The sequence below is a fragment of the Theropithecus gelada genome, chromosome 12, assembly GCF_003255815.1.
Source record: "Theropithecus gelada isolate Dixy chromosome 12, Tgel_1.0, whole genome shotgun sequence".
Lineage (NCBI taxonomy): Eukaryota > Metazoa > Chordata > Mammalia > Primates > Cercopithecidae > Theropithecus > Theropithecus gelada.
The window spans coordinates 21,963,832-21,977,333 of record NC_037680.1 but is presented as its reverse complement, the minus strand read 5'-3'; the positions used below and the strand labels follow the sequence as shown (position 1 = coordinate 21,977,333).

The 13,502-nt window shown below is 37.8% G+C and overlaps 1 protein-coding gene and 1 pseudogene across 1 annotated transcript in view; both read right to left on the bottom strand.

Moving 5' to 3' along the window:
* Positions 1-13,502, bottom strand: part of KYNU (kynureninase) — a 296,464-nt gene that overhangs the window by 185,319 nt on the left and 97,643 nt on the right. The window lies entirely within an intron of this gene.
* LOC112636481 lies at positions 6,982-9,002 on the bottom strand (annotated as a pseudogene).

Sequence of the window (13,502 nt, the reverse complement as noted above, 5' to 3'; positions counted from 1 at the left end):
CAAACAATATTTTTAACAGGTTAAGTTTAAAATCCTTTAATATGCAAGGACTTATTTTTTGGTTTCAAATAGAAAAGCATGTTGAAATATGATGTTTTTTAGTCATTGGTCAGAAAATTTATTTTAGTCTAATTTTCACTAACAAAATTTTACAAGTAAAACATGACAGAGGTATGCAATTTTGATTAAAGATTTAAAAAATCCACCAGAATAAACAAACTTTTTTTTAAAGAAGCCATCACATTAAAGAAACCATCACATTAGGCCCGGTACAGTGGCTCACGCCAGTAATCCCAGCATTTTGGGAGGCCAAGGTGGTCAGATCACTTGAGGCCAGGAGTTCGAGACTAGCCTGGCCAACATGGTGAAACCCTGTCTCTACTAAAAATACAAAAATTACCCGAATGTGGTAGTGTGCGCCTGTAATCCTAGCTACTCAGAGGGCTGAGGCACAAGAATCACTTGAACCCGGACGGCGGGGTTTCAGTGAGCAAAGAATGTACCACAGGACTCCAGGCTGGGTGACAGAGTGATTATTCTGTCTCAAAAAAAAAAAAAAAAAAGCCATCACATTAACAAGAATGCCCCCCGGTATTATTAAACTCTAGCTGTAGAAGCATAATGAAGAGGAAATACTTTACCAGCACTTCTTTCCTCATTGTCACATCCCACAGCCTACTCTCTCAAAAATGAAGTTGCTTCTGTGACGAGCAATCTCAGGGATGGTAGGAGAAACATATATACACACATACCCGCAGAGAGTTATAACTAATCCTTTCCACTGCATGTCCACAAAAAAGACTGTGTTTACATTTTCAACTAGAGATCATATGAAAAGCTTATTCTTTGCAACTCTGTCTCTTAGCTTAACTGTTGACCCAAAGTCTTTGTTTATCAAATGAATCCAACTTGTGTTGTATGAGATATCCCTATTGTGTCTATTACTCTTTCTTCTTGTGCTCTCTGTCTTGAATACAGTACAATTACAGTACAGAACAATAAAAGAGACACTTTCCTTTATATTTGCGAGAATACAGCCTATTGACATATGGCTTACAAAACAATTATGAATACACTTACAGTGCTCATTGAATTAAGAGGGTTAGCTCAGTTTGGAAAACCCTAGCATATGTATAATTTCTAAATCTGTAATATCTAGTAATCTACTTGATAAATTAATTGGATTTAGGATTAATGTAATAAAAGTCCATAGTTGATCAGAAATCTTCCAAGAAAAATAATTATTTTAAATTTATATTTAGTCTATTAGATCTCCAGAGAACATGATTAGAATTGAGCCCTTCAAAATATTCTGAAATTACATCCCCATGGAATGGCAAGAGGTAATAATTGTTCTGCTTGGGGAAGTCAGAGAGGGTTCCAGAGCAGAGTATACGCACATGAACCTAGTCCCTCTCATTTGCTTACTGTAGACATTACTAATAAATCTCACACTTCATTCTTTTCCTCTGTTCCTAGATGTGGCCTTTCATTTCCTCAGCAGAATACTCTTGGCATGAACTTTAAGGAATGGAATGTTGTCTACCATTCCTCGGTAGAATGAGGTCTACCAACCTCGGCTGAGTGTACACAATCCTAGGAAAATGTGCATCTTGGACTAATCTGATTTAGTAAGTGAATATAAAATGCTCCCCAGGACACCTTGCTAGTAAAGACTCCAACTAAGATTAGAGGATGAATTAACAGAACCAAGAATGGACATTGGAGTGGGAATTTACCCACTAGCAATCTACTTTAATGATTATTTACTGCTGGAAAGAATGTAGAAAAGTAGGAATTCCACTTTGCACTCTGTTCCAGTACAGCCATTATAAATAGCTTTATGCAGTTTATTGACATGAAATAGGAACATACCCAATGTCCCAGCAATTTTACTCCTGGGTATATATCTATTGTTTTTTCCCCACATCAGTTTTTTAAAGTGTCTCACCAGACCTCCTTGAGACTTTTAAGACTTTTTGCACCAACCTAATATCTAAAGAATGCAGGCAAGCATTGGAAATCCAAGAAATACCTACAGCATGAGCTGTTGGGGGTCTTATCTTTGAGCTCTAGGACTGAGCTGAGTCTCCGATTCAAATTTCCAGGATCTGTGCTAGGAATTTTGTCTAGGAAGCTAGGAAGAGCTCCCCTCAAAAGCTCTCAGTACCTCTTTAAATAGTAAAATCAGGCTTATCCAATGGGTTAAGACAGTCATCAATAAAGAAGCTAACTTTGGGCTTGGCGCGGTAATGCATTCCTGTAATGCCAACACTTTGGGAGGCCAAGGCAGGCAGATTGCTTGAGTCCAGGAATTCAAGACAAGCCTGGGTAACACTGCAAAACCCCATCTCTACAAAAACTAAAAAAATTAGCTAGGCATTGTGGTGCATGCCCGTAGTCTCAGCTAGTCCAGAGGTGGACGGATTGCTTGAGCCTGAGAGGTCGAGGTTGCAGTGAGCTGAGATCCTGCCCCTGCACTCCAGCCTGGGTGACAGAGTGAAAGGAAGCCAACTTTGGGTGTCTAGAAAAGTTTCAAATCCTGAACAGAATATCATGAATTCCATTGCCCTTTCCTTAGCAAAGGGTCAAAAACCAGACTTCTAGGCACCTCCAGAGATACAGAGAGAGCTCTTCCAGTCTAGCTGGAAATCAGCCCTACCTGTACTGGATCCTGTAGAAACACTTCATTTTTTTTTTTTTTTTTTTTTGGAGACGGAGTCTCGCTGTCACCCAGGCTGGAGTGCAGTGGCTGGATCTCAGCTCACTGCAAGCTCTGCCTCCCGGGTTTACGCCATTCTCCTGCCTCAGCCTCCCAAGTAGCTGGGACTACAGGCGCCCGCCACCTCACCCGGCTAGTTTTTTGTATTTTTTAGCAGAGACGGGGTTTCACCATGTTAGCCAGGATGGTCTCGATCTCCTGACCTCGTGATCCGCCCGTCTCGGCCTCCCAAAGTGCTGGGATTACAGGCTTGACCCACCGCGCCCGGCAACACTTCTTCACTTACAAAGAGAAATGTGGGCTATTGTCCATATAAGCATGCTTTCCATAACAAGGATTAGAAATGTTAAATATAAGAAAATGAATAGACACAATATGTGATATGCATATGATGGAATACTATAGAACAGTAGAAGGAATAGTATCTATCTATATCAACAGAGATATCAAAAGTAAAATATTCAGTAAAAACCACAATCATGACATTTTCATATGTAGTGCATAATGCAATTTTGATCATAAAACATACAAGCATATACTATATATTATTCAAAAATCCCCATGGATATAAATAATGTCATGGACAGTGGTTTGGGAAGAATGCAGATTATGAAAGAAATAATCAATGCTTATTCTAAGAGAGAATTGGATTAGGAATGGATCAAAGGAAAGAAAATAAGATATATGTGTGCATGTGTTTGTGAGAGGAAGAGAGAGAGATTGAGGGAAAGAGAGGAAGTGGGAAGACTTCCACACAACATGGTCCTCAAAACTGCAATAATAGACAATATAATAAAAGAAAAGCAAAATAATCATAGCTGGGATTAAAAGGAGACATATTTCTGTGGATAAGAAGTAGAAAAACAACAACAAAGCAGTGAGTAGGTCTGAAGTTATGGCCCTAAAGGGCTCTGGATCTTGGTGAAAAGAAAAAAAGATACAAGTTTGGCTTCTGTAGGAGACAGAAGTGCCTCTTACAAGTTAGGCTACTGGAACTATGACTGTTACTTTTGAAAAACAGAGTTGAGTGGGTGGGCATGACTTGAGTAAGGCAATTAGAATTGGAGGAGAGAGAGAATATTAATAATCACATGAAATTGTTTCTTAAGTCTACAAAGTAAAATTCCAAATTATATTAAGTAGCATAACACTTGGAAAGACATACACAATGATTAAGCACTCAGATGATAAGTTTCTTCCACATCAAATTACGGTCAAAAGAATAAGTGTGTCTTAGCTTACTTAGGAAGTAAAAAACAGAAAGATTGAAACAATAAAATATGAGTATAAAAGAAACATCAATTAAAATCTTGATAATAAAAATGTAGACATTAAAATGTACATAGATATAACTTCAGGCCAAGCACAATTGGATAGAGAATTAGTAAAGACTAGGACTTTAGTTGCACTTCAATAAAGCATGTAGGTTGACCAAATAACATACTTACTGGATTTATTATTTGATTTCTGTCATCCCCAATCATTTTCCCCCTGAATGGAGCTCACAAAATGCCCTTTTTTTGGTTGGAGGATCTCTCTCGTCCATAGTCCTCCATAGTGATACTTGAGCAATCTGTTCTAGTTGTTGTTTGGTTTTAATTCGATCCATTTCTCCTCTAATGGGTGTAGAATAATATGGTTTTGATTATTTGCGTATCAATAGATAGCTTTATTTGCTCTGACAGATGAATGATTCAGGACTGGGTATAGAGTCTTGAATTACAATCCTTTTTTCTCTCTCCCTTCTCTCTCTCTGTCTCTCTTGTTTTTTTTAAGTGAGAAGTCTTTTTAAAATTGGGGTACCTCCTTTTATTGGCATAAGAATGAAAGTTCTAGATTAATCATATCATTGCTTTATTTTCACAATGGATTTTTTTTTCCTCAAACTTTTTTCAGACTAAACAGACTTATTTGTAAATCAAGTCCTTGTGCGTTAAAACTGCTTCCCAACCCACAAGGTTACATTTACTGTTAACTTCTCTAGATACAATTTTATTTACTCATTTTATCCAATATACAAAAATTTACTTTTTGCCAGCAGTTAAAAAAAGAGAACCATGAGGTTCTCAAATGACTTTCCACCAAGTCACCAAAATCAATTTACCAATATCCAAACTTTTTGAAGCAATGACAATTTCTGTTTTCCAAAAAACATATTTATAGACTGAAATTCAAACTCTACATTGCCACCAGTATAATTATGCAATAGCATACAAAGCCTTAGGAAAGAGGACATAATTCATTACAAAATATTTGTGATCAAGAAAATATTGCCTGCCTTTAAATAAATAGAAGGGGCAGAAAAATAAATATGCTTGAAGATGATCATTTTCACAAGCAAACAAAAAATACACATTTAAAAAACAAAGCAAAAATATACTTGAACTTCAAAATGACTCTGGCAGTGCTTGGGCAAAATTTGTTATAAAGCAAGGCCGTCTTAGACTTCTCCTCTCTCCCAGTGTTTAGTTAAGAAAATAGCAAAAGAGCCTTGTAGAGAAGGATTTCACCAAGCTGAATCCATGATAGGCATAGCCATTGGAAAAAGACTGCAGTAGTAAGTTTGGCCTATTATTGGCCTATTATTGCTAGCAAAACCATTCCACCAAATAACCTGCTTTTTTTTTTTTTTTTTTTTAGAGATAGGGTCTTACTCTGTCACTCAGGCTGGAGTGCAGTGGTGCAAATACAGCTCATTGCAGCTTCTACTTCCCGGGCTCAATCCATCCTCCTGCCTCAGCCTCTAGAGTAGCTGGGACTACAGGCATGCACCAACATGCCCAGCTAATTTTTGTGCTTTTTGTAGAGACAATGCTTTGCTATTTTGGCCAGGCTGATCTCAAACTTCTGAGCTCAGGCAGTCCACCTGCCTCAGCCTCCCAAAGTGCTGGGATTACGGACATGAGCCACACCATGCTCAGCCCTAATTGCTTTTTTTTTTTTTTCCTTCCTGTTTGAACAAAGAAATTCTCAAAATACCAAATAATGCAGGTCAAAAATAACTCTATCTAACTGCTACCAAAGAGCAATTCTAGTTCCAACGGGACACTTGAAAGCCGAAGGGTAAAATATGATGTAATTTTTTTTAATGCAAGCCCAAGCCTACTTTCAGTCAATATGAATTACATTTATCTGGATCTCCACTTCTTTTTCAAATTCATTTTTACACCATGAAAGTATATTATTTGTTTGATTCTGTTTCTCTAATTTCTCTCTCTCTTCCCTACTGGCTTTTATTGGTCTCTGGGGTCCCTAGAGATCTCCTTCGGTGCCAGCTCCAATTCTCTTTGTTCCAGACCAGGTTTGGATGTCTCCCTAGTTTCCATTTTCTCTGCACCCTACTGAAATTCCAACACACAACTACAGCAGGAGGTAAACAAAGCAGCAAAAATAACACATTCTAGTTAGAGTCTTTAAATAGAGGATTTATCTTAGAGGATTCTTCGTTGACAGCAGATCAGCAAAGTTCTATGACTATGGTTCTGAAAAAAAAATCCTGAGTTAAAAAGGCAGCCTGTCAAAATAGGCTGCTGTCTATATTAGAAATTACACAATGATTATGTCAAAAAGCTGTAATGCAAAGAAAAGTTCTTTCTTTCTTTCTTTCTTTCTTTCTTTCTTTCTTTCTTTCTTTCTTTCTTTCTTTCTTTCCTTTTTTCTTTCTTTCTTTCCTTCTTTCTTTCTCTCTTTTTTCTTTTTCTTTTTTTTTTTTTTTTTGAGACAGAGTCTTGCTCTGTCACCCAGGCTGGAGTGCAGTGGTGTGATCTTGGCTCACTGCAACCTCCGCCTCCTGGGCCCATGCCATTCTCCTGCCTCAGCCTCCCGTATAGCTGGGACTACAGGTGCATGCCACCACGCCCTGCTAATTTTTTGTATTTTACTAGAGATGGGGTTTCACCGTGGTAGCCAGGATGGTCTTGATCTCCTGACATCGTGATCCTCCTGCCTCGGCCTCCCAAAGTGCTGGGATTACAAGTGTGAGCCACCACCACGCCCAGCCAAGAAAAGTACTTAAACAAACAAGCAAAGTCTTTAACATTTATCATCAACCCCACCGTAAAATATTGCACATGATATTCAGTCTTCTAATTTTGTCTCTAAGAGGATCAAAAAAGAAAATAAAAAGTCTGTTCAGACCGTCAAGTTTAACTTGAAAGTATAATGCCTGAGTCAGATGCTCATTCTAGTTCAACGCAGTGCCCAAACAGCAGAAACAGTTGCTGAAGAACATGACGAGTGATGGAGAAGAATGCTGCGTGTCAATCACAAATCCTCCAGATGAGAAGGAGCTGGTCTGGCAGGTATAACACAGGTGGGGAGCCCACACTACTCGAAGGACTTTGGAAATGTGCATTGCATCAAGTGGCTCGGTATAATCCCAATCATGGTATCATTTGGGGGAACTTCACCTTTCAAAAGATCTCTTCATCTTCTGCCATCTCCTTTTTCATAGACTTCTTAAACTCCTGAAGTTCTTTGACACTTATGCCTTCCCATATGTGATAAATAGAATCAATGACTTTGACTGCTTAATCACACAAGGATCAAAGGAGAAGAAGGCGTCCAATGGGTTGGTGCATGTTCACACTGAGTCCCCTTCACCGGTATTTCTGGCCTTTGTTCCTCTCACCTATAGTGTAGCAGACTCAATGATATTTATTTGTGACAGCAGCAAATAAGTTAACCACAGAGGGCAGGCAAATCTTCAGAGGATTTAGCTGACTAGTCACTATCCCTTAAAAATGTAGGCATTGAAGACATCTCAAACCTTCTTTCATGTTTACACTTAAAAGCTGCTTGTGTCTAAAAACAAAGGTGTGGAACAGAGCGTGGAAGGCTGAGTAAAATGTTTGATGGAAAGCAATATCACAAAAAGCCTTCATTCTCAGATCCTGGTTACTAAGGTATTTGTGTGGCCAGTTAACCAAAAGACCTAGGCATGATTTTATAGTTGAAATGAGAGGAATGAATTTAGCTCTTGCCAAAGAGCTTCCAATATAATTTCCAGCAGCTCACCTGATGATAGCAGGATTATTTGGATCCTGCATTGTTTTTCCTAGAGATGTTCTAAAAATGCTTCTGAGAGTCCCAATTTTAAGTAATGGAGGTAAAACATGAAAAACTGTACATGACAGGAGGCAGGGACGGGCGACAGGAGTTTGCCAAATATGTTTATCAGTTTTTGATATATTACAAATCCTTTATTTTGTTATCAACCTTAACATGTATTATACATACCAGACATACTTCACGTACAGAAAAAGCAAAGACAGCAGGATGTCCAGGCATTCAGCTGCAGGGTGCACCATCAGAACGAGCCATTTGGAGTCAGCCTTAGAAACAGTCCCTTCATCTTTGTTCATATTAAACAATCATTCCATGGAATCTGTCCCACCACAAGTTTGACTGCTGTTTCCTCAGCATCTTCAGTATCCTGCCAGAATGCATTCACATCCAACTTGAATAGATTTTTTAATAATAAGCCTCAGAATTTCGTTCCTCAAAGTTGGAAAGTATATACTAATCTTTAGTAAGTTATGAATGTAACATTCCAATATTCTCTCTAATTGAACAAATGGAAATGTTTCTACCAGTATTGGCACAAACAACAGTGCCAGTGGGACATATCTTGGTATTATTTGTAAGGTTGTATGACATGTGTCAAAATTTGCAGGAAGAAAATCACCTCCATCATCGGAATCTGAAACATTTACATGACTCTTCTTAATGATCATTCAGGGAGGGTACCCCAAGTGGGAAGCAATTATGCTGAGACTTGGGCTAACGAAGACAGTCTGTTGATACAAGATTACCCAGAGAAGCCAAATACTCTTCCACCACTGTTTGATTTCTATTCAACCAAGCGAATCTCAATGTAATACTGAGGAGCTGCTCAAAGTCTTTTGCCAAGTCCATGATAGAAGAGCAAAATTCTCACAGCCAGTTCAAGATCTGGTCATCCTTTATGTCTGGATCTCACAGCTGGCTCTTCAACAGCTTAAAGTTATTGGTTTCACTCTTTGTACTTCCACAAGACTTCTGTCCCCGTTCCATCCAGATGAACAATTTGTCTTGAGGGAGAGCTGGAAAAGTAATTCTTGAAGGGAAGCATATCTGAAATACTGGTCCATGACATACCCAGCTTCTTGACCACAGAAGCTGAAGCCTCTGCTTCCCTGGCAATCGTGTGAGAAGCAGCCTGGCTGTCCTGGGGCTTAAAGTGATAGCTGCGCCTAGCCTGGAAGCCCTTTCTCTTGATTACTACGTTACAACCTGACATTGTTCAGCTATTTGCTTTATATAATGAATCCTTTTAGGGAGAATTGTATCCGACTTCTAAAATTCATTATTTAAGAATTCATTATTATTGCAGTAGCTCACTTTAAGTTCTTTGTTAAATTTCAAGTTTTAATTTCCCCCCACTGTTCAAAACATACTTAAATACACCTATAGATAAAATCATAATAAGCCTGCATAACATATTATAAAGAAACTGGAAATAGATACAGAAAAAAATCCCAGCTATAGCTTATATAAATCTGCTTCCTTAAATGCCAGATTTGTTACAAACACTTTGGAATATTTCATGGAAGTCTCAGTATAGGTGGAGAATGAGTTTTAGATCTCAGGAAAATATAACACAAACATATAATGCCTTTGCATCAATATTCAATATAACATTTTCTCTTAAAACAAACAATTTACATTTAAAAAACATTAGCATTGGATGTACATGCAGAGACATAACTGCACCTGCTTTCTGCCCTGAAGAAATGTACTGCAATTCCTTCTAGTCTGTATTACAATCTATTATCTAGCTCCAAAAACTATTTCAGCAGTGTTGTTTCAAAAATTAAACTATTATAATGTGGCTCAAGCAAATGATGGATCTTAAACTCGATATTCAAGAGTATAGCCCTCTACCGCTGACAGAAATTGATCTTTCTAAATCTCCAAAGTCAAAACATATTCAAGGGGAAAAAAGTCTCAATTTGACTTTTAAAGTGATGTGTTTTATTCTGCCCAGACAATAATTCTGTAGTATCATTTGTACACCTATTGTGTGCAAAATGTCAATGGACTGTCGGTAAAAAACAGGATTTTAAAGCTCTTTTAATTTTATTTATGTATTTTTTGGAAACAGGGACTCACTCTGTTGTCGAGGCTGGAATACACTGGTTCCATAAAGGCTCACTCAGCCTCAGCCTCAGCCTCCAGGACTCGAGCAATCCTCTCACGTCAGCCTCCCACTGAGTAGCTGGTACCACAGGCCTGTGCCACCATGTCCGGTTTATTTTTATGTTTGTTTTTTTTTTCTTTTTTCTTTTTTTGTAGAGACAGAGTCTCCCTATGTTGCCCAGGCTGGTCCCAAATTTCTGGGCTCAAGCAATATTTTCACCTCAGGCTCCCAAAGTGCTGGGATTGCAGGCATGAGCCACCATACCTAGCCAGCTCTTTTAATTTTATACACCTATTGTTTTTTGTCCTTGAATTGTTGTCCCTTTGCTTATGCTAAGTGAATCTCTGCATTTACTATTGCTGAGCAGATGGTCTTCTGTTACTTCAGGCTGTGTTTTGATGAAGGTTTCTCTTAAGTGAAATCTCACTATTTCCATATTTCCATAATATACCACATTCAGTCTTTTTTTCACCATTTTTTGTTACATTGGTTCCCTCTTCTTACAATACCTTTCATATTTGTTTCTGAAACTTTCCATCTTAAATCCTGCTACAAAGTCTTACTAAAAAAAAAAAGAAGGTTGTTTTAAGCATTTTAGTCCTGCGTTTATATGATTCCATATAACATTAATATTTAACTCCCTTTAATGTCATTATTTACCCTTAACATTTTAATTTTTTAATAAGTATTGAAATTTTGGAATATTCAAATTAATATTTGAAAATATTCGAATATGTTGGACCTCCAAATCAATTTTTTAAAGCAAGATCTATGTCATTTCTTTCTTGGATTCCTAGCAGGGACTCTAGAGGGGACCCGGTATTTGAATGTTGATTGACTGATTGTTTCTTCTATTTGTCATGCTGTTTGTCATTCCCATTGGACTCACTGCACAGGAGCCCACTAGTTTTTCCGCTACTATCCATCTTTATAGCGACACCATATGGTGGGTATGAGAACACAAAGGCTTTGATCAGCATTGAAAGTGGGCTCTCAAGGATCTCATACTGAATATTAGGTCCAGACATGGAGCGAAATTGTATACTGATAAATATTTGCAAAGAAATCCACCAAATTTTGGAAGTAAGTTATTAAGTATTATGCTCTGAGCATGTATCTGCTTATAACACAAGGCTTATCTAAGTTTCTAAGATTGGGATAATTCACACGTAGAAAATCCGCATGTGTAAGTGCCCTATTGGCCCTTTCACTTAACATTGATTATATTTATAAGTTCCTCTAAGGGAACTCTAAAATCCTCTGTCTATCATTTCAAAAATCTATTGCTCAGAAGACAAGAACACACTCACAAGCCACTCAAGCTGGAATGAACAGCAGAAATAAAACATCAAATGCTATTAAAGGAATTAACTAGAGCATTATTAAGAACTATCTGAGGATCAATATGGATCATGAAGCAAGAGGGCAAGGCACAGGCAACAAATCCAATCAGATCATCAGAAAAACTCTGGTCAATGGTTTCCACCAGTGCTTCAATGGGAGGAATCAAGGTTATAACAAAAACTCACTGCAGAGATGTTATAGCTCATTGTGTATAAACATTTAACGTACTCAACTCTCATTACAGATATGGGTTCCACTGTTTTTTACATATTCATTCTCTTTATACAATCCCTTCAAAAATGACCTCAAGATTTTGCTATATACAGAGCCCTGGTCTGTCTAGATGCAGATTTTCTGTTAAGTTCCTATTCTGGTATGCAGAGGAAGAAAAGGCATTAAAGCCTCACCTCTGCAGAATGCTCTCAATTAATTCTTCCTCAGTGTGCTACCTGTGCTACTGTGCTGAGATGTCAGATGTGATCGAAAAATAAAGCCAAATTATAGCATTCAATAATTTCAGTGAACTGTACAGCTTTAAATTATCCCTTATTAGTTAACAACATGAACTATCTATTTCAATCAGACCAACCTTTTAACTATGCAAAATAACACTCCTCCCATTTCTTCCACTGCATGCAGACTCTCCCAGCACAGACACAGATGCCATGCTGTCACACTCCTTATGCCCTGTCTGTCTTTGCTCTCCTTGGATAGCTTCTTCTTTCTTTCAGCCCATCTGTATCCTGACCATCTTTCAGAAGTCAGGGGTTGGGTGACACCCACTTGACAATACTGAGGACTTTTTTTTCTCTAATCCCCTTTTATTATTGTCAGTCAATTACATTGAACTTGTTCAAGCAGATGAATATAGGACACACTCAGTCAACTTTATGATGATTTATTTCTCTGCAGATGGCTTCATAAAAACAAAAGTATCATATTTGCTACAGGGAGTCAGCTGGGCGCTGCCCCTATCAGAATTCTGTCACTTAATAGGGCACCAAAGGATGGGTGGGAGGAGATGTTTTGTACTTGATGCCAACTCAGATGTTAAAAAACAGCTCCAAATACATTAGTATTTTCCTTGAAAACCTCTATGGAAGTGTCGTCAGTGCATTAATTTCAGATATTATGATCTAATTTATGTTTCTAACATGTATGATCAATTGATTTATGAGCACAGTCAAATATAGAGAAAATCATAAGATAGGAAGCCTCTTTCTAGGTATCCTCCTTCATTATTCTCTGCCTCGCACTTCAATTTATCCAGTGTTCCCATACTGCTTGCCTTTCCAATTATGTTTTAGTGCTTCATTTGTTTCAGAAATAGTTTCATATCAATGTATAAGAAGAAAATACCTAACATGAATTAACACATTAGGATTGGTTGAATTTGAAACTGTCAGGGGCAGGTCACTGAATAATATGTGGAGACTTTTAAAATTTTTTAAATTAAAAAATTATACATATTATTGTGATGGAGGGAGGATCTTTTCTGCTACTCTCTTAGGTTAAGTAACGAGGGGCTTGTGAATTAAACTAACAAAAGACAGATTAGCAGGAGGAAAAAAAGCATAGAGTTTAATTAATGTTTTACATGCATTGGAATTCACAGAAAATGAGGAAAACTCAAAGTGGTTTGACTTGGGGACATACATCATTTTAACAAAGGAAAAGGTGTTTGGGCTTCAAGGGTCAAGAAATCCTGGAGAACTGACTAGGAAGCTTATGAGGGAAGATAAGGGTTATTCTAGTAAGGTCTGTTGATGTAAATATCCCTTAGTGTAAATTCTTTCTCAGTGATTAATGCTCTTCTATGCCTGACAAAGGGAAAGAGGAGGATGCCTTCACAAAGGGAAATGTATGTTCTATGTTTAGGCAGTTAAAGGGTGTGCAGAGAACTCTTCCGGAACTCAACTCAAAATAATTCTTATGCCAAAGTGGATTTTGGGGTGGCATAATCTGACCCCCTTCAACTGCTTACTGTAATGGGCACCAGACTGAATCATTGGTTTTTTATCCTTTTTAGAGATGTTTGTCAATTCCTAATTATTGTTTAAAGGGATTGAGTCTAATGTAGAAGGGAATGATGCTGTTTAACCAGGGCAAAAATTTCTGAAAAAGCAGAAGAGCAGAAACCATCAATAGCTTATAAAGGTAGTGTATTGTAATGGATAGTGAAGCAAACCCTGAAGGGAAAGATTCATGTTCAACTCCCAGTTCAGTATAGTCAGCCCTCTGGATCCATGGGTTTTG